This window comes from Temnothorax longispinosus, chromosome 3 (genome assembly GCF_030848805.1).
Source record: "Temnothorax longispinosus isolate EJ_2023e chromosome 3, Tlon_JGU_v1, whole genome shotgun sequence".
NCBI classification, from domain to species: Eukaryota; Metazoa; Arthropoda; class Insecta; order Hymenoptera; family Formicidae; genus Temnothorax; species Temnothorax longispinosus.
The window spans coordinates 934,203-956,973 of NC_092360.1; the positions used below are offsets into that span (position 1 = coordinate 934,203).

Sequence of the window (22,771 nt, forward strand, 5' to 3'; positions counted from 1 at the left end):
CTTGTGTTTCTACTTTTTTTTCCCGCGATCGAAATGCCAATGGCGAGAAGGAAGCGCGAGTTCTAAGGATCTATCCGTAAATCCGCGAATTTATCGCGCGAATGATTCGATTTTCATAACTTTGTCCATGAAGCGTGAAAGATCTCGCGATTAGAGGTTCCCGATATAACATCACGAATATGATATTCGTTATAACCACCTGTTGATCGTAAACTATAGTTTCCGCGGCGCGACTATACGGCGCGGCGGCGGCGGCGCCGCGGGAAGCGGACATATCCTACAGAACGGATCGACGGTGCTTCATTTCGCGGAGCTAATTAACGATCCGAGAATCTATGGTGAATTAAATATTAATCAGACGCGATGGCTTAAAAACCATCGTAGGCTGATAATGAACAGCGTGCACAACCCGAGAAAATCATAATTGCGGAAAATGCATGCCTGATTTACAATGTATTAGCGCGGAAAGATTCAACAAACCGATAAAAAAGTATCTCCTCTCTCCTAAATTCGTAGATTAAGTTGCAGTTTATGAAATCAATAATGTTAAACTCTTCTAAATTATAAATGAAAATATATTACACTTTCATGTAATTCTATCTGATAGCATAACATTTTATAAAGACTTCTATATATTAATAGAAAATTTAAATAATATTTGAACATTAATAATATGACAAAAGCACAAAAAAGGACGATTAATAATAAGAAACGCCATATAGTAGTGTCTATTAATAATCGCAAAACACATGTTCACACAATTTATAAAAAGCTCATTAATTACCTCGTCGTTGTTCGCTTAATGATCATTAACGTGACTCATTAGAACACTGCGAACGCTGTTTAATCGGGGATACCGAGAGATTTACGGACTTCGGCCGAGGAACGTCAATTACGAACATACCGCGCGTTATCTGTCTCCGTAAATAACATCGGAGTTTCGTCCGAGTGCTCGTCGTGAGCTCGAACTCTCGTTTTCGTTGATAGATTTCGTTGTTGAAACAACGCGGAGTCGCGGAGCGAGGAATAATTTTCGTGAAACTAATTAACGCGCACCTGTCCGCGTTCGTTGGCCCCGGTAATTCAGGGCGGATCGACGTGAGAGCTAATTGCACTAATCGCGCACGACGATTTACGGCGCGGCGGAAGTGCAGTTATATCCTTGAAACAAAGGGTCATTTTCCGTATTCAGGAATAGCAAGTGCAACTGAGGAGAGGCAAGTTGTGACAACTATATTTATATAACATCGAAGAAAATCAATTTTTCGAATTTTATTTAAACTTGCAGATATTAAGGAAAGCAAACAAAAATAATACAAGTACGCGGGATAATTACTTCCTTATTCACAAATTTGCAAAATTTCATAGCACGTACCTCGTTAAATTAAGAAATGTTAGGCAAATTATCGGAGTTCGTTACGAAAATAAACGACTTTATTTTCGAATTGCGCCATATATGCTCCCGGAAATTGAATTTAATTACGGGGAACATAACGAGCTAATTACAGCTATTGTTTACGAAAGGTGTGGCATCGTTGAAGTTCTGATAGACTCGCAACACTGACTAAAAATACTTTGACGAATTAATTAGAAGAAAAATATGCTCTATAAATGTACTTTATTTTTATCAAGTGTGCTTGTAGATCATGTTTGATCTTCTAATTAAATGATCTATTACTATAGATATGTATTATTTAGGATTTACGGATAAATTACGGTGCATCGAACAAATAATAGATCGAAACAGATTCTCAAATTGCATTTAAGAAAAAGATATGATAAAAGTGACAAGAGCGATATGTATCTACGTCAGTACATAAATTGTCAAGGATCGCTTGGCCGAGATCATTATATTTTACGATCTCGCGCGGGAAACGAATATTTCTCTCGCAGAACGATCGTGAATGATGGTTCCCGATATGAGCCACGATTTTATTATCCGTCCTACGGTAATCGACAGTTTTATCGCAACGGAACCCTCACATTTCACCCTACGTATCTCTCGTTTGCCTTTTTGGTAGTAGCGAATCATCATAAAGTCGCTGCAATATCGTAAACAAGGTAGCGCCATTCCGCGATTTTATGTTCAAACGTAACAATGTAATATCATGTTAATGAGCAAAACTTAAGATGCGATAATGACCATCTCAATTTTTTACGTAACGGTACTATTAGGTCATAATTAAATGTATTCATATTCAGCTTGTCAATATTGGTGATTATAACTGCTAAAATATTTATACTTCACTAAAATATCCACTGGAATTGTTATAATACATATTTAATGAATATGTATCATAAAATAAGAATATCTATTTGTGATATTAAGTTGTCACTTTTTAAATTTCTGAAAATATATTAGATACACGGATTATAAGGAATACTTCTAAACTTTACACATGTAAACATAAATACCTTTTTTCAGTCTTTACAAAAAATAAAACTGAAAAAATATTCTAATATAAATGTAACAACAGAATAATATGTAAAATAGTCAATGCAACATCGCGAATGTAATTTCTTCGCGCTTCGTTTGAAGGGTGAACGTTCGCGATATCTTTTCGGGTTCGTCTCTTTGGTTGCCCGTCAAAAGCCCCTCGTGTTGGTCAGCACGTCTCGGATCTCCTCTATTTTAAGCCTCTATATATCTCTAACGAAACGGCGACGCGAGTGCTCTGCCGCCGCATGGCAGCCTTCAAGAATCCTCTAAGCAATCGCGAATCCGGTCTTACATCAGCGTGAAATACATAGCACTTTATCGTATCCAAGCTTGTTTAATTGGATTATGAATGTCGATCTCATTGATCGACTTTCTAAGAACCCTTTGCTACTTATCGGACAAGTTGCAAAAAGGAAAAAAAATGTCTAACAAACAGCTATAAAGTTTCGATAATAAAACGGCGGATAGAACGACCGACGAAAAAATGCAATAACGATTTATACATCCGTAAATTCACGGATGACGATTCGTGAAAGCTGTAACGTATAAGGATGATACACGTATAAGCGTAAAAACTTTGCGCGTGTAAAATTTTACGAAGAGTTAAATTTTTCACCGCTCGCTTCCTCTCGCTTCGTCTCGTCTTCGTTGATCAAAGTCTAGTTGGAATATTTCAAGAGTTTCTTGGCAAGCTCCAGAGCAAAATGCTAGACTGATGGTCGCGATGTAATTGTGCACAAGTCGTACGCTTTGTGACTTCCATAATATGTATATCCGATAAACGTTTATACGTGGAATCATCTCCCATAATATACCGATCTTGGAAAACAAAGAATATCTGATACTCTGATTATCCACATTCACAGATGCCAATTTTGTATTTCTAATTCTCATGATCTTTTAAAATTAAAATTGATAACAAAATATATAATAGTTTTCATATTTTTCTACATATTTTCGGATAACATGACTTTGACATTGTTATCTAATCTTATCTTTTTATATAGTTTGTATATGCTATAAAATGTTTTATTTTTATACTAAATGTATACCAAAACTTTTTCACATAAATGAACAAAAAAATGGAATTACCATAGCATCCACAATTAAAATATATTTAGGGTATCATTTACAGTCGCATAATATTTTATGTCGGTAGATTTTATGTATATACTTACGATTTTTATATAACTTTAATTTTAAATAATAAACGACAAAGAACGATGCTCTTTAGAACTCTTTTGAAACAAATTAAGTACTCGAGTGTTAATAATTGAAAAATAGTGTGGAAAATTCTGGTTAAGCCGCACCGGTAAAAAGCGTTTTTTTTTTTGCTGCATGACGATATATTTTTAACTTTTTACAAAATGGATCTTCAATTCGCAATAGCTGAGAAGAAAAATATTATGACAGAAATGTTTACTCAAAGTAAACGAGAATTATACGTAGCGGCCATTCAAGAGTGACTGCGTTGAAGCGGATGCTTGAGAAACTTTCGGCGTTGTTAGTCTGCCTAAATTGAAACTGCGATGAATTCATTCAATTAAATTCGCCGTCATAAATGGCTGAATTCACCGAGGAAGCCACGCGAGTCAACAACTTGCGAATGCAAATTGTTAGAAAGATTAGTTGCTCGCCCAAGGATACGAAACTAAAGAAAAATTTCTCAGTAACGTATTATCGAAACGTTTCTCTTCAATCATATGAACGCGAAAATAAGAAACGAATATTTGAACAATTTTCCTGGTGCTCTTCCGATAACGGTCGTGTCATAGAAAACTCCATTCTCCAAAGCAATAACGTTTATGACCGGAACAATTTCTCGAAATGCACTCCGCTATTGTACGGCGCCCGCGTGGATTCAACTCGCACGATCACGTCTGCGAAACTATGACATGTGGGAATTGTCACAGACTGCCGCAGACAAAGCAATAAAACTCGAACCATCAGTCGTATTCGTGGTGATCAATGCCTATAATAACCTTTTATACATTTATACTCTAGATATTTCGTCTAGAATCTAGATATATTGCACTACTATGCGTACCTTATACTTATATACGTATAATATGTATAGTCCAAGACTTTCTATTTTAGAATAAAAATTATTATCAAATAATGTAGCAATATATTATAGGTAACGCATAATTAACACATTCATCTCTCTCACCAAACGTATTTTACGCGTGACTTTTCGTACACACCAATTAAATTATTTTATACTAAAAAGAACAATGAATTTAAGGCTCCTGGGCTTTTTCCCGACATCTCATGAGATGTGACGTCAGAAGCGAGAAATGTTGAGAATTGACACGTTGAGAATTCTTGCGTAATATTTCCAAATAAAAAGATATTTGCTTAAAATAACACTATACAGATCACTTCAACACACTTCGAAAATACTCCGAGTTGAAGTTAAGTCTACCCCTTTCCCTTGACAGTTAATAAACAGCCGTAAAATGAATGTAGTACGAAATCTAGTCATGCGCCTGCGCACAAGCCTGCATCGTATCACATTCGTTTTACGGCTGTTTATTAACTGTCAAGGGAAAGGGGTAGACTTAACCTCAACTCGGAGTATTTTTGAAGTGTGCTGAAGTGATCTGTAGTGTTATTTTAAGCAAATATCTTTTTATTTGGAAATACTACGCAATAATTTTCAACGTGTCATTTCTCGCTTCTGACGGCACATTCCAACATGGCCGCGACGAGTACTCAGGAGCCTTAACTTATAGTAGTAAATATTTGTAGTACCTACTGAAATTTTTGCACGAAAATATAATACATGACTAGGTATATTTATTTGACTGTTGCCCGATGATTGAGGCGTAAACGGAAAGGCGTAACCGTCTTGGCGGTGAATGTGTTAATTTCTTATGGTCGAACAAATTAATCCATCATCAAGATTCAAATAAATTATACATTCAGAATTATACAAACAATTCTTTCCAATTTCACGAGTTAATTCGCATTTGCGCAATTCCAAAAAGTATATTGCCATCAAAGCCAACAATGTCATATTTGAAAAAAAGGCTAATAGAAAATTACGGAAGTCCAAAGTTGATAACTGCGTTACTGAGGAATCTGAAAACAATATGATAAAGAAACGTATGCGCCGCGCAACTGCTCGCTGAATCTGGAAGAAATTGATTCGCGCTCGGTCTCGCTTCCGTTCTCGCACGTGCGCGCGAAAGGAACGTTTCTCCGATACATTCCTTCTCGCCGTATCTAAACGTCGGCTAGATCATCCCTGACATAGCGCGCCGCGAAACGAATTCTTTTACATAATCTCGCTCCGAATGCTCCGACACACAGCACACTTCCAGGGAAAACTCGGCCGCGTGAGCGTGATTTATCGCAGTCTGCGCCCGAACTTATCGTTGACCGAGTAAGGGCCGAGAGCTTTTTCCTGCCTTTCGAAAATTACGATCGCGATTTATATCCTCCACGGGCGCCGTTCGGTGGATTTACGAGCGGCGACGCGCGAAACGAACAACACAAGATTCAAAAATATTTTCCGCAGCAAAAGGAGACTACCGTAAATTCTTGCATAAGAAGTTGTAAGAAACTATTCCCAGAAATTTCATTTCCACTCACGGAGAGTTTGATGGAGAAGGAAAGTATTTTTATTGACTAAAAAGATGTGGTAAAATATACCATTTTTAAATTACATGGCCACGTAAAAGTGCTCGTATTGCAGTACTCCGGTTTCGCCTTTGACCTTCTGATCTAATTTTCTAAAAGCAACTTTCAATATTTCATGTAATAATGGGTTAACAGATTTTTTTAGCTATAAATACACATACGAGGATCTTTGAAAGAAATTTTGCTATTTGTCCCATTAATATCGTCCATCATGCTTTTTACTAAGGAACTGTTATCTTATATTCGTGAAAAACTAATATCATTTTCTATTAATTAAAATACTATTGTGTGTGTGCGGAAGAAAAATATCTTTCTTTTTATTATAGATATATCAGCAGTAAGCGTTGCATAAGATTTGTACGCCATAGTTATTGTAATGAGAAAAACGCCAGCCGACACAATTGGAGGAAAATGAAGTGTCGACGAAATCGTAATACTCGCATCGCAATTAAGAGATATGTGTAATAAAGTTCGATGGCATCGGACAATGTTTTTGCTCGCGTAACCCGTCCGCTGTATTTGGTTAATGAACCGCTTGCACGTTGCCTTTTACATTCGCAAAATTAGATTTATCGTACACGTTCGCCCTTCCTGTATTAAACTAAAAAGCATTTCCTTCTAATAGACACAAAATTAAATTGAGAGAGAGAGAGAGAGAGAGAGAGAGAGAGAGAGAGAGAATCACAGGATTTCGTAATTTATTTGAAAATGCCAGAAAAATACTACTTACAATATTTTTCAAGGAAATCTTTAAATGTTATGTCAAAGATAATTTATATAATAATTTCTACAATATATGTTCTCCTAAATCAATTTTTTTCAAATCTTGTTCTCGTCTATGTAATCTAAATGTTTATAAAGTAAAGGAATTTGTAATTATACAATATCTATTATAATGACCTCTCTTGAAATCTCTCACTCATCATACAAGACACGTCTCGATGTTTTAAGGATTATACAGAGGTCGTGAATCGAAAAGATAGTAGCAGCAAAGGTTCAACGACCTAGCCCAGCTCATTGTCATGTATAAAATCTCGGTCGTGCAAGACTCAATCACGTAGCACGCAGCATATCACATAGTGGTCGAACAAAAGAAGGATGCAGGAAGCGATTCAGATATTTCACATCATAAAATGTCTGCTATATATTAAACGGATTTTATTAATGCAGGAAACGAGTCTTGTTTCTTATCTTAAAATGAAAATGTTTTAACAAACAGATTGTATTAGCTTCTTAAAAGAAGAAGAATTCATTAATTCATTTTATCAAAACTAAATCTTTAAGATTAGATAATTAGTTAATAATAATGTGATTTTTTAATAACGAATTCTATATTTAAAAAACGACCGTTTCGTTGTAAATAATAATTGTTTTTACACACTTTGCGGAATGTGCGTTTATAGTTCGCGATTAAACGCGAAAGAGCGTCCATGTAGACGTCTGTGTCCCGGGATTAAACACTCAAACTTCCTGAAAACTTCTCGTTGTTATTGCGGAAGTTAATCCCCCGTCGCAGTAGATGATAAACAACGTTGTACGTCTGTAAGTAAGTTCGTAACAAACTTACACCGCCTTTCCCACCGTATTTGCTGATCTCCTGTTTGGAGACAACTCTCTGCATCATTTACCGCAAACTTTGTTGAACATCCAGAACCATTTATCATGTAACACACTTCATGAGTTCTCAATAGATTTACACGCGCAGAACGAAATTAACTTTCAGTACTTAGCGTATTTTATACATTACGACCAATAGTTACATAATAATCAAACTTTAGTAGACTTCCGATTGCTCGCATCGGAGTAATCAAAAGCAATTTCAAAAATATTTCCATAATTGAAAAAAGGATACATTATGTCTTACAATTAAATACGTTTTGACTATAATATTATTTGCTATAAGTAGAGAGACAGTAATAATAATAATATGTTTTTTAAATTTAATTATTCATGGCTTTTCTCTTTAATACTTTTTATTGTTTAAGAAGTTAATCGAGCAAACTTGCACTTAATAGCAAATATTTATAAACATTTGTTTCAAAATTATATTGATTATATGCGACTAAAAAATAATAACGTTTATTGTCTTTCGAAGCGTTTTAGCGAATATATAATGATGTTTCGATGACTTCACATGCCTATAAGTCAAAGACCTGATAAGTAATCTTGAAAATGTGCGAAAATCGGAGATGCTATCGAATGTAGGTCGAATCAGTCATGGTTCCCGAACAAGGTTTATCATATTAAAGCGCAGGCCAAGGAAATCTCATGAAAATTCATAAATGTAAACGCGAATGAGTAATCTAATCTTCTAATTATCTCATCACGTTAGAGCAATTTAAAGCGGTGTTGACGTCATTCGCTACTTTGTCTAGCTGTCATAGCTGTGTAAGGTTAAATTGCTGCACTTATTTTTTAAAATTACATGTAATTACTTGCTTTTTTCGCTTATTAATCTTTCCGCTTGTAATTATAAGCTATTTAATAGAAATTATTTAATCTTCTACGATTAAGACAAGAAATACTGATACAAATCTAGATACAGATCTATAAAAAGAAGGCTTTCTTTCGACCTTGATATAATTTCATTTACTTCGCGGCGATTCGCATCGCAGCACGTTTTTAATTAACTACCGTTTTAATTCGCAATAAGATAGATGCGTAGCTTATTGCATGCCGATACTACATTTCGCGCTTCTACTTTTACGAGATAATTCGAGATCGAAACGATATGGTGGGATTCAATCCTTCTCAGAAGGTTCAACGCAAAAACTACAGCGACAAGCGACAAATTCGACGAATCCGTTAAGTTGACCTGTTTCCACGATCTGTGTACCGCGACATATATGGTAGATATGTGCTATATGCGCGCTTCGCAGAACCGGAAGAAAAATATTGAGCCACCAAGTTTCTACGGCGATGCTTTTACGTCATCGAATGCAAAAAGACAGTGGCAGGTACGGGTTGGAGAAAGACTTATAGCTGTAACGCCCAAAGAACTTGAAACTCGTCCGAGAACTTCGATGCAACTACTGCACCCCCGCGTCTACGTGAAGTCGTGCTCTTTCCCTTCCTCTAATCCTTTTTTCGCATTTATTTCCATTCATTTCCATATCGGGATTATTCGCCAACCAGAGAGAGGAGTGGAAAATCGGGGAACAATGGCGAATTACCTAGAGTTGATCGAAATGGGTCATCTCTACCGGGTAAGGGATTTTCACGTGAAAAGTTCAAAGATAAAAGGAGGATTGACTCTGAAAATTGTAACGATTGAACAATGGATATGAACAAAAAAAATGTCGCCATATGCTAAAATGGAAGCGATATCAGATTCTATAATACGGACATAAATGGCAAGCATCTAAGCCATACCGTAGATGAGAACACAAAATTAAATTATTTTTCTTTCTCTATGCTATATATGTAATCAATAATATTTTTCTCCTTAATTTAATATTATCATGTATGATAAAAGTATAATAGAAAAACTATATGTTCCATTCGTTTCCTCTGTTGTACAATTTAATATTATCCACGTATAATAAAAGTATAATAGAATCTATATTCCATTCGTTTCCTCTATAATATATAATTTTAATTACTGGAATGATTAATTCCAATATACATATTAGTAGTAATAAAATGTGATATGTAAAGTGTGATACGTTACGTTGAAACTTCGCGACTAGTTAAATGGATTTAATTGGGTTAAATTAACCTTGCTGCGCACGCCTTTTAAGTTCTATATTTGTATGTCCTATTTATAAAATCGCGCTAAAAAAATCGCAAGGTAAAAACCTACAAAAATATCCGCTGGCGTCACATTTCTACTCCAATTGACAACGCGAGAGCGGTTGATAATACGACGTACTCGATGGCTGACAATGAGGAGAAACAAAACTTTCTCGGTGAAAGCACAAGTATAATATAGATTTTTCATTAACTCATTTTGCTCGATTATATAACTTTCAAACACTAAAATTTTATGATCTTTTAACCATAAAGAAAAGATCAATGCATTCTACCTGATAAGAAGAGGCTCGCGTGATTTAAAAAAAATTGTTTCTAGTGTACCGCAAAAAACGGTATCTGTATCGTTAACAAAGGAAGGCTCTCCCTTTTGTTAGGCGTTATCCACACCGGAAGTTGCAACTACCTGCCCGCACGGTGCTTCCTGCGTCATGCTGTAATATTGCCGTTGCTCTATCTCATCCTTCGTATTCCATTTCATATGGAATTTTTAACCCGATACATGAAAAGATGTTTCGCCATAATGAACTCAAATATTTTATACTGCACCGTCGTCATGATATTTAGAATTCCCTTTCTTTTTCTTCTTGATCTCGGATAGATATATTCTCCGCATACTTATTAAGTTCTGTCATATTATATACTTCGCTTATTGCAAAATTCTCTCACGTTTGCGAAATAAAACCATCCTCGCGTCCGGTCAGATGCCTTCACTTATACTTTTATTTTACGATATCGATTAACATCCGCGAAAGTCTTAATAGCTAATGCAGCAATTAAAGATTGTTAATAAAGAATATATAGAGCAGTGCCGGTTAAATCGATTAATTCGGAATTAATTATAATCTTTTAATTAATCGATTTGCAATTAGCGCAGAAAGGGAGTATATACAGATCACTTTTCATAAATAAGACGAGAAAAGTATAATTTTAGTACAATTAACAGATTTAGTACAATTAAAAATTTTAAAACGTCTATCTTGTAATTCTCAGAACTAAGTAAAAAAAGATCTTTTTTTAAATAATTGATCTGTACTCTATATTTTTTATCGAACAATGTCAAGTTAGAAAAAAGTTAAATTAAAAAAATATCATTTTTTTACTTCGTTTCTTATTGCTATCATATATGTTCAACACAATTTATAAATAATTTTTTCTATATATTAATGCAACAGATTTGGTGCGATTTGGAATTGCTGTCTATTTCTCTAAAAATTCTTGTGTAACTCGTGCCGCTATTCTATGCACGTAAAAGAAAACGCAAAAAAATGCAAACGTACGTCAAAGGATACCCCACGCGATATTCTCTTTGTCGGATGTTGCACGTATAACTATCTCTCTTTTATATTAAAGGTACTTCGGCCGGCGAACGAGAATAGTGCGGAACCGCGATCGATCGATCGTTCATGCTCTGCTTCGATGCTTCATGTCTTTCCTGTAGAAAAATTGCAAAAAAATATCCACATTCACCACAGGCACTTGCCAGGGCGATCCTCGAGGAAGGTTCGCTTTCTAAACGTCCACGTTACAAAGAAGCTCCCGGATACATCATAGAAGACTTACGCGAGATTTCTTCTAGTGAGTATTCCAGCTTAGGAGAGTTTATAACTGTCGACACTCTTGCGGCGAGAGAAAAACACAGCGAGAAAAAGCGGGCGCGAGCCTAGACAACATGCGGTATAGACATGTATAACTGTAACGCGAGGCGCGATAAAAGATTATTTTACGCGAATGCGAAGGAAATTTCTAGGAAATCATAAATAATTCCAAGTTACGATGAGAACCAAAAATGTTTAAGCTTATTTTAACACTTTAAGATTCAAGCCAGAATACACAATGCAGGCTCTCTTGCGTTTAATTCTATCAATTATGTATTAACTGCATAGATTTCAAGATTATTTTATGTAAGTAAAAGTTCTAAAATCCTACTCCTCTTTTCTTTCGGTTAGCGCGCATAATGATTGTAGATTCCAAGAATTAAAATTGTATTTCTTGATTTTTACGTTATATTACTGATGATTATTTTAAGAAATTGATTAAATTTTTCAATTTTTTATTATTTTTTAAAGATATATTTTTCAAGATTTAAAAAATTGATTAATGTTTTTATAAACGTGCCTATAAATTAATAATATATACTATCAATGTAGGAACAAATTCCTTCTATATAAAGTACAACGAAATTAATAATATATCGGCAAGTAATTTATTCTCGGGGGACAAAAGCGCATTGTCGCAAAGCTATAATCTCTAAGGAAATTCTTGTTCGCTTATTGGACCATTTGTTCTGCTCCACCACTAAATTCGATTCCAGCTCGATTTCAATGAGCCTACTAATTATCAGTGACTCGGTTAGGTGAGTTACAATAGAGTTCCGTTTGCATGAAATTTCGAAAGCGAGTCTCACGTGTATAGAATGGAACTTTTCAAAGCAAAAACAAGATTAGATACCAGAGAAAAGAGAAAATAATTGCGTTAAAATGATATTAAAAATTCTGGTATTTTGCATATTATAGTATTATCATAATTCATATGGTATTTATTTTATTCGGAAAAATATAGCCTTAAGGTGGTAACACAAAATTACCGAAGATTCTATATATTATGAAGTTGGAGAACTTGCAATTCTGTTATCAGAGAGCGCGGGAGAGAGAGAGAGAGAGAGAGAGAGAGAGAGAAAACGTGGCATTCGTAAGCTGCTTAAATCAAGTGCTTTCGCGAAACAAGAGAGCTTTAAAGCTCTCCCTCGTGTTCTTTCTCCGTATTTTCGCACGGGTGTACTTTATGCGGTGGCATTACTTCGTCATGTAAATGCGTCGCAACTAAACCGTATAGTTTAAAACCTCATAAAAGCGAGAGAAAAACTGTCGAGTAGTTAACGATGTAGAATGGCCGTCCAACGTAGTTAATTAAATAAAATTTATTTTTTTTAAGTAATTATAATATTTTTTTTAACTTAAACTGCATTTTAATGAGAATCTACCGTGGTTTGTACTTTTCAGTACAGTGTTTATTTTATCATTCAATATTTTTATTATTTGAAAATAATCCCTTGATATTGAGTTTTGCAGATTTTAATATATGTCTATGTATATAAACAATTCCAAAACCTGAATACTATGTTGTTTGTAACTATGCGCGAATTTGCATTGCATAAACCTCAGATCTTATCACTATTGCATTACCAATATCCGTAAAAGAAAATCATAATTTATGCTTTATAGAAAACGCGACAGTAAAACGCCGATGGTATCTATGCAATGTGCACATTGCGTTCATAACTTATATTTTTCTGTTAAAAGAGGCGGAACGAGCGAATGTTCCACGAACATGAAGAAATGCATTATACTTATTGCATATATATATGCTAGATTACATTGCGTAATTTTCGCGCGATATTATTACGATAATGTCATGATGCGTGAGAATCTGAGAATGAATATCAACTGTAATGTCGATGTACAAAGTAAGCTGAAGACAAATTTACAAGTTTGATATCTTGATGAATTTTTCCGTAGTATGCCAATATTTTCAATTCGATACAATCGCGCGCGAAGTTTGGAAATTGACGTGGAATAATCGGTAGGTATAGCGAGAAGCGCGAATTACGAACTCGATTCCACAGGTCTCGAAACAGTCGAAACGCGCGCGTGCGTTGGTATACATTTCGCCTTCGTAACTTGTGTTAATTGCGAGCATATAATCAATCATAATCCCCGAGCGAAAACACGAGCGGCGCTTGTAATGGCCACGTGGAAGCGACAAATGATTGACGTGGCAATATTTCGCGCGTAAATTGTTATATAGGAGGCTTTCTCGATTCCGCTCATAATCATCGTCGCTCTCGTCGGCGATGTTGGTACCTGCGGAATGCAATTTCTGGACTCTCGCGATTACACGTGCTAAACGCGATAACGCACGCGGCCTCACACAGTTAACGACTTGCTTGTAATCGGCCGAACTCGTCAGGGCGATAGTGCGAGAGCAAGTTTTAACGGGATAAGTGGATCATGGGTCCTATGGATAAAGCCATTAACAATTAACTGCGTCGCCGATGTTATGGCAGTTAAAACGCGCGTCATCTCTTCACTCGGCTTCACTCTGCCGTTAGGCTAGGGAATTATTCAAATATCAATTACGACATGAAGCCCTTTTGGCAATCTGTGTCGCTGTGGGAATTTATTGGATAAATTGATAATGCGCGAATATTATCTGACACATAGATCCTTTTGAAAATATTTCCCGCCATACAAAAGAGCGGTTATGGTAATATTGTTATTATATTACTTACCTAATTAAATTAAGCGTAAAATTAACTAAACTAAATTAATTTAATTTACACAAACTCTACTAGACTCTTAATATTTATAAAAATAAAAATAATAATTTCATTTAATGAGGCAGAGAATATCTTTCCGTGATTTAATATAATTTTGATACAGAAAGTTTTAGAATTCGAAAAATTGAAGCACATTTTATCAATATATGTCGTATAATAATATTCTTGATCTCTGAATTCAAGGTAATTTACTTAAAAACAAAAGTTTTTTGTCATGTAAAAGAATATAACATATTGCTTTACTCTCACCTTATCACGAATGCTTTGTGAAGAGAGACGCGTCGAGCCGCGTGGAGAACGTTTGCCATTATATAATTTTGAGAACTCAAAAACTTACCTCCTGCCAGTATAATTTGAATCGTGTAAGTCCGTGTCCAAGGATCCCGAAGCGGCGCCGGACACCATTCTGTCGGCTCGCCGACACACGCACTCGCGCCAGGGACTCGAGATCTTTCTTACATGCACAAAAATGCTGCTACGCCGCTCTGAATGGGGCATGCCACGAGGGATTGTGTTTTACGCGGAGTTAATTTTAATATACGGTACGTGCAGTCCGAGGGACGCCACCTCGCTGACAAAAGAATTCGTTCCTACAGTCGCCAAACTGAAATAGATGCCGCAGTGCAGTCGGGAGACTGAAAGACAGTGATATTCCATTATAACCAGCAGGACAGCAAACAAAAATATGCGTGATACCGCTCAGCCCTTTCGAAGTAAAAATTCCAATCTTTCAAAACCATCCGAGATGATTGAAGTTTTCCTGTTCTCTTTTATCAAGCACCGTTGTGTTGCAAAAATTCACAAGGGAAGCAGCAAAGGGAATGTAATCGGATATACGCGATCAAGATGCGGGGACCTAGTTTACAACTTTCACTTAATAAATTTTCCGTCTCCCGGTTTCTACCACCCGCCGAGAGTGCGTAAATTTCTCACGCGCGATTGCCGGAACTGGCGAATTTCGCTGACTAAAGGCGACGCTCTCGGCAATTAAGACAAAGCGACATAAGCAACGAGCGCGACGTCCGGCTTCGCTCGTTGTTATCTGGTGCCACGTGAACGCACTGCGAAAAGAGGAAATAGCTCTCCAACGCGCGACTTATCTCGTCCGCTTTTCAACGTTACCAAACTTCGAACCGAACCGTTTCGCTATCCCAAGGCGTGATCTTTTATCAAAAGTAATTTCGGAACTGTTGATAAGGTCCCTTATCCAGTCCTCGAGTGAATTATGAACGAGTTGCGCATCATTAAAAGTCCCTCCAGCACCTGCTGAAACGTGACTCGAATTCTATCGTTAAGAGGATTCGCACCTGCTGTCTCTACCAACAACCGACGGAGTCGGTGACCGAATATCAAAGGAACGATCGTAAAACTAACAAAAAGAATGATTAGTATTAATTATTACATTAAAAAAATTAAGAGACGTGAAAAACGAAAGATTTACTGCAGAAACGTGTCCACAATTTACAAGTTATATTTTAGATATATATATCACTGACAAAAAAGAGAACAAAGCATGACGATGACTTATCTGTTACTATTTATTATTAATTTTAACAAAACGAAATTATCATGAAAACTGACTATCTTGTCTTTTTTTTTCAGGAAAGAAGAGAAAGAGCGGAAGGCAAATTAAGGCCAGGGAAACGTTATGTGCCAGGTGCAGAAATGTGCGATAGTTAGAAACCGACCGGCCGACCCCCCTGATATAGGATTCACGTTACACTTCGTGGCGTCGACCGTTTCATGTGGCTGTCAATAAGAGCGCCGTCAAATAAATTCATCCCGACGCGATAGCAGGAAAGCTGACGCCAAGCGGAGATGATGTTTCGCTGAATCGGCTTCGACGACGCGTACGACGAGACGCAACGACCGTGATAATTCCGTCGATTGGGGTGGTCGTAATAAAAAAAAAGGCAGAGACCAAATCCGGGGAGCAGAACAATCTGATAGAATAATTCGACATCGCGCTGTAACGAGGATTCAATGCCCTGGAGGTATTAACTTTCGTTAACCGGCGCAGATCCTCTCGGGCATGCCATGACATATGTGTGCTTGCTCGCTTCCGGTGGGTGGAAGCGTATCGTTTTAAAACGTTTGTTTAATTATTGAGTGTGTGGGGTAGCAATTGACCCGAGTTATATGATGACAAGGACGATGACGATGACGACGAAGTAGCGGCATTTTACGTCAAACGAAAAATTGCGCTCGGCATTACCGCAGTGATATTACACCGACGGTGAAATAAATTCGCGAGTTTTGTGCATGGCGATTTACATGTCCCGCAGCTACGTGCGCTGACACAATGATTTAATTGCTTTTATCGTATATCGAATTGAATAATCGCGTCGCACGATTATTAAACGAGTAACAATGCCGCACGTTAAATAATAAAACAAAGCTTGTAATGAAAATAATACAAGAATACCGTGAAAATATACAAATGTTTAGTTTTTTTACTGGATATTGAAGCTTCTAACTGGTCAAACGTATACCGCACGTATACCGCATGATTTGATTGATTATTATTATTATTATTATTACAAACCGTTATCTCTAGAATACGTAGCGCGTTGCAGAAATTTAATATTTTGTAAACTAATTCAGTATTTTGATAAAAAGATAAAAGAAGCCGCGGCAATTGGATATCGAGTCGCCTCATCATAGTTTGTGTTTTGTGTCGAAATATATTTCATGCCGTCCTGATGGCATAGCGTAAGCATACTTTAATCAGTAATATATGCAAGTGTACGTTGCACTAACGTGTTCACCTATAGTGAACGAGGTATAAAACAATTCCGCGAACGGCACATACTCTGTAATCAATCTCCCGAGACGTTTAACAACAGAATGACGTTACTCGTAATCATGACTCATCTGGGCGAGTAACGATTTCATACTTAACGGATCAATAACGAAACTTACTAAACTTTCGTGAAAACAGTTTTCTATGTCATTATTCTTCAAGAACAATTCATCAATGTCACGAAGTATAAAATAAACGAACAACAATAAAATATATCAATTCATGATTCGAACAATAAAAAATTTACTTTTCTGTAATTATATATTGAGAATATTCTTTAATCGCGTATTTCATGATATGCCGTCTTTATTTTGATCTATTTTTTTGATTGACCTAGTTAACCAAACAGCTTATTTTCTGTAAATATGAGTCTAAATTTATGTTGTTTTTTTTCCAGATAATCCTTTCTATATTTTTTAGATGTCAAATTTTTCATTCACGTCGCGACGCACGAACGGTCGTTTCAACGTAAAGGAGTTAGAAGGCTCACTGGGTGGAATAACATGATGCGATGATTAATCGCTAGTCTGCCATTAAGCCCAGAGATAGACTACCGAAAAAAAAAACGACAATGCTATAGATATACGTGTAACAACATAATCATCATCTTATATCGTACAAAACGGTTTTGAACGACAGACAAATTATCGTTTCATTCATATGTTTGTGATAGAGCGATAGCTTTTTACCTAATAAAGGATGATTAACTCATCCCTTTTTCTTCAAACAAACACGTCATTATCGACAAGTGTTGAAACGTAAAATTTTGGAAACGTTTCCGCTATAACAGTATTACCTTTCTACAGTCGAATCATAACGCTAATAGTATTGTAACTGATAGCGAGAATAACCGTGGGAAGACTGTTTATCTTATCGGCTCTCGTTAGCCAACAATTCCCTTTGACTAGATTAATCTTCTTAAGAATGAGATAAAAAATCTATCATTAACATTTAATTCAATCAAAGCAAAATATTATACGCACATGTATTGTAGTTATTTTTATAAATTATATTCTACACAATAGTACAAAAGAGACATATGTTAAACAAATAATTGCTAAAGTCCACTAATAAGATAGATGTTATGAAACACACAATTATAGAATAAAATATTAAAACGTCAAAATATTTTCTTTGCAATTAAATTCCCTGCAATATATTATCTTCAATGTAAATGGGGCATATTTTATAAGACAACAAGAAGAGAAATTTCTTCGGAAAACTTCTCGCGGAAGTAAAGAAAGCCTAGCGTTAGATAATGGAGAAAGGAGTAGGAGTGCACTTTACGTAGACAGAATTGTCTAGACGGAGTATTGTCGAGTGGCGCATTGTCAGGGTCGCTTAGGTGTGGTCAGTCATTGTTACGTCTTCCACGGTGATGCGTGTGTGCGACGGCTGTAAAACGGGTATTTTAATATCTGTAATTCATACCACATTGCACAGCCGTAATGTAATGGCGATGCCGCGCAAAGTTATTTTCGTTCTCTTAGATTTCACTCTTGCCTCATTTCGCTGTCCACCCTAACTTATCCGTAGGTGTATAAAAGCCCTCAGGCAATAATGGCTAATTGTTAAGCGTAACATTATACGGGATCAAATATGGAAGTCGCACGAGGACAGATCTCATAATGCAAATGTTGTATCTATAATGTTTGCCTAACTCCACAATATTCGCCAATGATTATTTGCGTACGTAATATATATGTATACATACGAATATGTATACGAATATGTAACGAATATGTAACGAAGGTAATTTAAATACATTAATCGTCAATCAATACCGATGACTGCCAATGAACATCATTCGTGACAATCGATGCGTGTAACCTAACACGAATAGCCTGCAGAAATTAACTGTATACAGGTTGTTTCAAAATTGCATCTAATTCTTTAATGACGCGTTTTGCGATAAAGTTGATTTTTTTTCTAACTTGTGGGTAAAGTAAAATATCTTCTTGATAAAACTTTAAACCAAACTTCTCTAGCGGATCGAAGACTGCCAGCTAAGTGAACGGTAACACGGACGATTTAATTAAGAGAGGGTTCGTTAATTCTTATCATTCTTATTACGACATTATATCCTGTCGCGATGCGTAATAATACACAAAGGGTTGACACTCATCGGATGATGCGGGAAGGGACGTCGCGTGATATAGAGTAACAGGTTTCATGCGTCGCCAGAAGACGAGACCGGGGCACAAAAGATAGTCGTTCCGATCGGACGACGAACAGAAGGATCGGGTTCGGAGCAAAGAAAAGAAAGTTGAGTCGCTCGTTCGCGGTGCACGGCATTGCTCGCTTAAACTGCGCCTAACCGGCGCGAGATCTTACGAGTTAATCTACGAATAGTTATACTCGCCTATCGAGGACATCCATCGTATCAATTCCGCGATATTCTTTCTCATGATTGCCAGCACGTGATAATCTTACAAAAAAGAAAACTACTGGAAAGCAATTTAGGATGAAAGAAGAGAATCGCAAATCGTATATGTCACGTTTGTTATAGAGTGAAGAGATACGACCGAGTCCGCGAACGTGATTTGCGAAAATGTTCGCGGATAAATTATATCGAGGGAAATCCGATCCGCGTCCGGATTCGTAGACGCTCTAAATTTCGTAAAGGCTCGCACGAGCGGCAATTTATTTTCGGTCACCCCGTAGAGACACGCCCGCCGAGAGGTTTGCCTGGAAAAATTCGCAATAAAGCACCTACATCGCTCCTCCTTCGCCATACAAGCCGGCGCGGCGAGCCGGCGAGTCGAGTGCATCGTGCATCGTGCATCGTTACTCTTTCACTAACAGCTGCGGCGCGGGTTGTGCGTAAACAAGCGCGAACGAGCGATTCTCGTGACGAATGCGCGCGCAAGCCGGTCGACAGCCGGCGATCACAACGGAACCTAATCGGCCTAATCTCCGCGCGCGACTATCTACGAACTCCCATTCTTTCTCGCGTAGGAAGAGTGCCTGTGTGACTCTAAACTCCAGTGACATTCGCAGGAAAGACCGAGACACAATGAAATTATTACATGATAAAAGAGAAATAGACATTGTGATAAGCATGAGAAAAAAGAGAGACTAAAATATAAATTAGTTAAAATAAAATAATAATTAGTCACGAGCTTTACTAAAGACAGTTTACAGCTCCATTCTTTCCGTTCGCGAAATTATAATATTTAAATACGTGCTTGATAAATATATAGATTCTTGTCTATATCTTACATAATTTGTACAAGCAATAATATTATATAATCTTTTATTACGACAGTTTTTAATCATACAACGAACTGCGGCTCTTTCTCCATTATCTGATAACAATAAAAATAATTTCGTATCTTATTATTTAAATTCTACGTAATAGAATTCTATGTGATAGAATTTAAACAATAAGATACGCGCTCTTCTTATTTATGATAAGAAGTATTTTAGAGAAATCCTTTTTCGATAATACAATCTGCTTTAAAATAATGCCGAAACATTTATGATGCCTTTATTGGCGTTAAAATAAATGAGACGCTAAGTTATATCTAATATAAAAAATATTAATATATAAAATATATAATAAATATTATAAAAAAGCTCTATCAATATAAAAGGGAACTCCAAACTGCATCAACTTAAACAAAAAATCTGAGATGAAAACCATGAAATATTGCAAAAATGTATAAAGAATAAGAAATAAGATGTAACATTAATGTATATTGTATAATATACAATATCAATGCAATAAAATAAATTACTAATTAAAAAACCGACAACTAATAAACTTAACTAACGATGTGTGCGTGTGTTTGAGAAACGAATAATTGATTAGAAATAAAATACAAAAAATATAATAAGAATGTATATGTATTTAATGTAATTCATAAGATAACGAGTTCTATTTAAAGTAAGTTAATTCTTTTATCTAATCCTTTATTCTATACACACCGTTGCCTCGACCTCGGACTGCAATCAACTTCATTCAGCTAAAACGCAATACCTACAAATACACAGGGCGACGATGAAAGCTAAGATGCACCTGTTTACTCCAACTGACGGAGCGCGGAGTAACGGCGCTAAATCACGCGTTTAAAACGCACACAGAAGCGCTTGCATTCGAGAATTTAATACGCGCACACAAAATCCCTCGGGCATACCCTGCATATCCGTAGCGCGGACACCAACTCCGGAAGTCGGAGCGCCGCGCCGTCGAGAGGGATCAAGAAGGATCAAACGGACGACGTCGATGCCGGGACACCTGGACGTCGTCGTCGACGTACGCGACGATCAAGTTCAATCACTCGCGCGACATTCGCGTGACACCGATCGCGCACTGTTACGCGTCGAAGCCGAAGTATTTTGGCCGAGGGGAATGGCGTGGGCGGTAGGTCAAACGACAACGAAAATACGAGTTCGGATGCGCACTTCGGATCGCCGCGTACCGCCACGCGGGAACATCAGAACTGAACTGCCGCAACCGCCGCCGCCGCTATGGGCAGGTTCAGCACGGTACGCGAGCGCGACAGTGTGCAGTATGCGCGCGCGCGCGCGACTCCACTCGCAGCAACGTTCACGGCGCTGCCGTCGCGCGTTTAGGCGAATACGTCTTCTCGCCAGAACGGATCAGCTGATTCCCAACGTCTGAACAGTTGGCCTCAGATTTAAAAGCACTTTTTGTTTCGTAGATCTTTAAGAATTTTTAAAAATCTTTAAAAACTCTCTCCGTAAAAAATGAAAATGATAATGATACTTATCGAAATTTGTTGACGCGATGATCTTTTCTGGAGTAAAATAATAATGAAATAAATTTTGCATATTTTATGTTTTTTAAAACTATTATTGTTAGCTTTAGGTCTAGAAATAAGTTCTTAGAACTCATCTATCTTGTTAAAAGATAACGATTATCTCTCAATTATCTATCGTCGTATACGCCTTACGTTAAGTATTCTTTTAAGCGGAAATAGGATTTCTTAAATTCTTTTCTTCATAAATAAGAAATGTGTTTACTTTCGACGTTTCTTATCTTTTTTATTTCCTTCACTGTTTTGTTCTTTGGTTTTAACTACTTTTAATCATATTTATCTCTTTTAATGATTGATAAAGACTTTCGGTGTAGATCGAAACGTCCCATGTATATATATTTAGAATTTATTAAATTATTTTATTTTTAGTTTAATCATTAGTTTAACATCTTTTGTTTGCTCGTTTATTGGCCCTTGAACTTTCCACATTGTTTTGAGACATACAAACTTTAAGTCTTTTCATTTGAAATTATTTTTATTGTCAGCAGTTGAGAACTTGTCGCTGTAATTATTGCATGATTAAGAAGTGTCGCGTAATTAAAAGATTATATAATATTATTAATTAAATGTTACATTAAGATGTAAAGAATATATAGGTATAATGTGCGCAAATAGCATAATTTTACGAACAGAAGGCTTGGAACCGTACGATCTAAACTAACGTTTAGGAAGGCTCGTAATTTCGACAAGCACATGAATCGAGCACGTGCCAAGTCATCTGGACAGAAATGTGAAATACTGGAACGCGAGAGGGAGAAGGATAAATAGCACCAGATTGAGAAAAAGGACAAACTTTGAAAAGCGACGGAGAAAAAGCAAGCGAAGTCTCGTTGACACGTGTGTGAATGAACTCTTTCTCAGTTGGGGTTCGGAAACCCCATACAATGTTCATGAAATATATAAATAAGTATATTACGGCAAATGCTTCGCGCGGTGCAATTTTTCCGTCAAAATATTCACTAGACATAAAAGTGTGAGAATTATAAGATTGGTAAATGTTATTTAACTTT

The 22,771-nt window shown here is 36.6% G+C and overlaps 1 protein-coding gene and 1 long non-coding RNA gene across 17 annotated transcripts in view; one reads left to right on the forward strand and one right to left on the reverse strand.

The window, feature by feature from the left end:
• The window catches only part of LOC139809497 (uncharacterized), a 300,362-nt gene extending 284,447 nt beyond the window's left edge, over positions 1-15,915 (forward strand). The window contains exons 4-5 of one of the 2 annotated variants that reach the window (XR_011731111.1): positions 11,189-11,413; positions 15,777-15,891. This is a non-coding gene — a long non-coding RNA (uncharacterized lncRNA). Of the gene's footprint in view, positions 1-11,188; positions 11,414-15,776 lie in introns of both variants that reach the window. The other variant, XR_011731112.1, reaches the window with a different exon arrangement.
• The window catches only part of Raskol (Ras GTPase-activating protein raskol), a 313,196-nt gene that overhangs the window by 100,801 nt on the left and 189,624 nt on the right, over positions 1-22,771 (reverse strand). The window contains exons 1-2 of one of the 15 annotated variants that reach the window (XM_071772425.1): positions 21,117-21,504; positions 14,512-14,809 (exon numbers count right to left, since the gene is read on the reverse strand). The exons of 11 other annotated variants lie outside the window; for them this stretch is intronic. The gene's annotated coding sequence lies outside the window, so the exon portion shown is untranslated. Of the gene's footprint in view, positions 1-14,511; positions 15,784-20,907; positions 21,505-22,771 lie in introns of those variants that run through there. 3 more of the 15 variants (XM_071772424.1, XM_071772422.1, XM_071772423.1) reach the window with 3 other exon arrangements.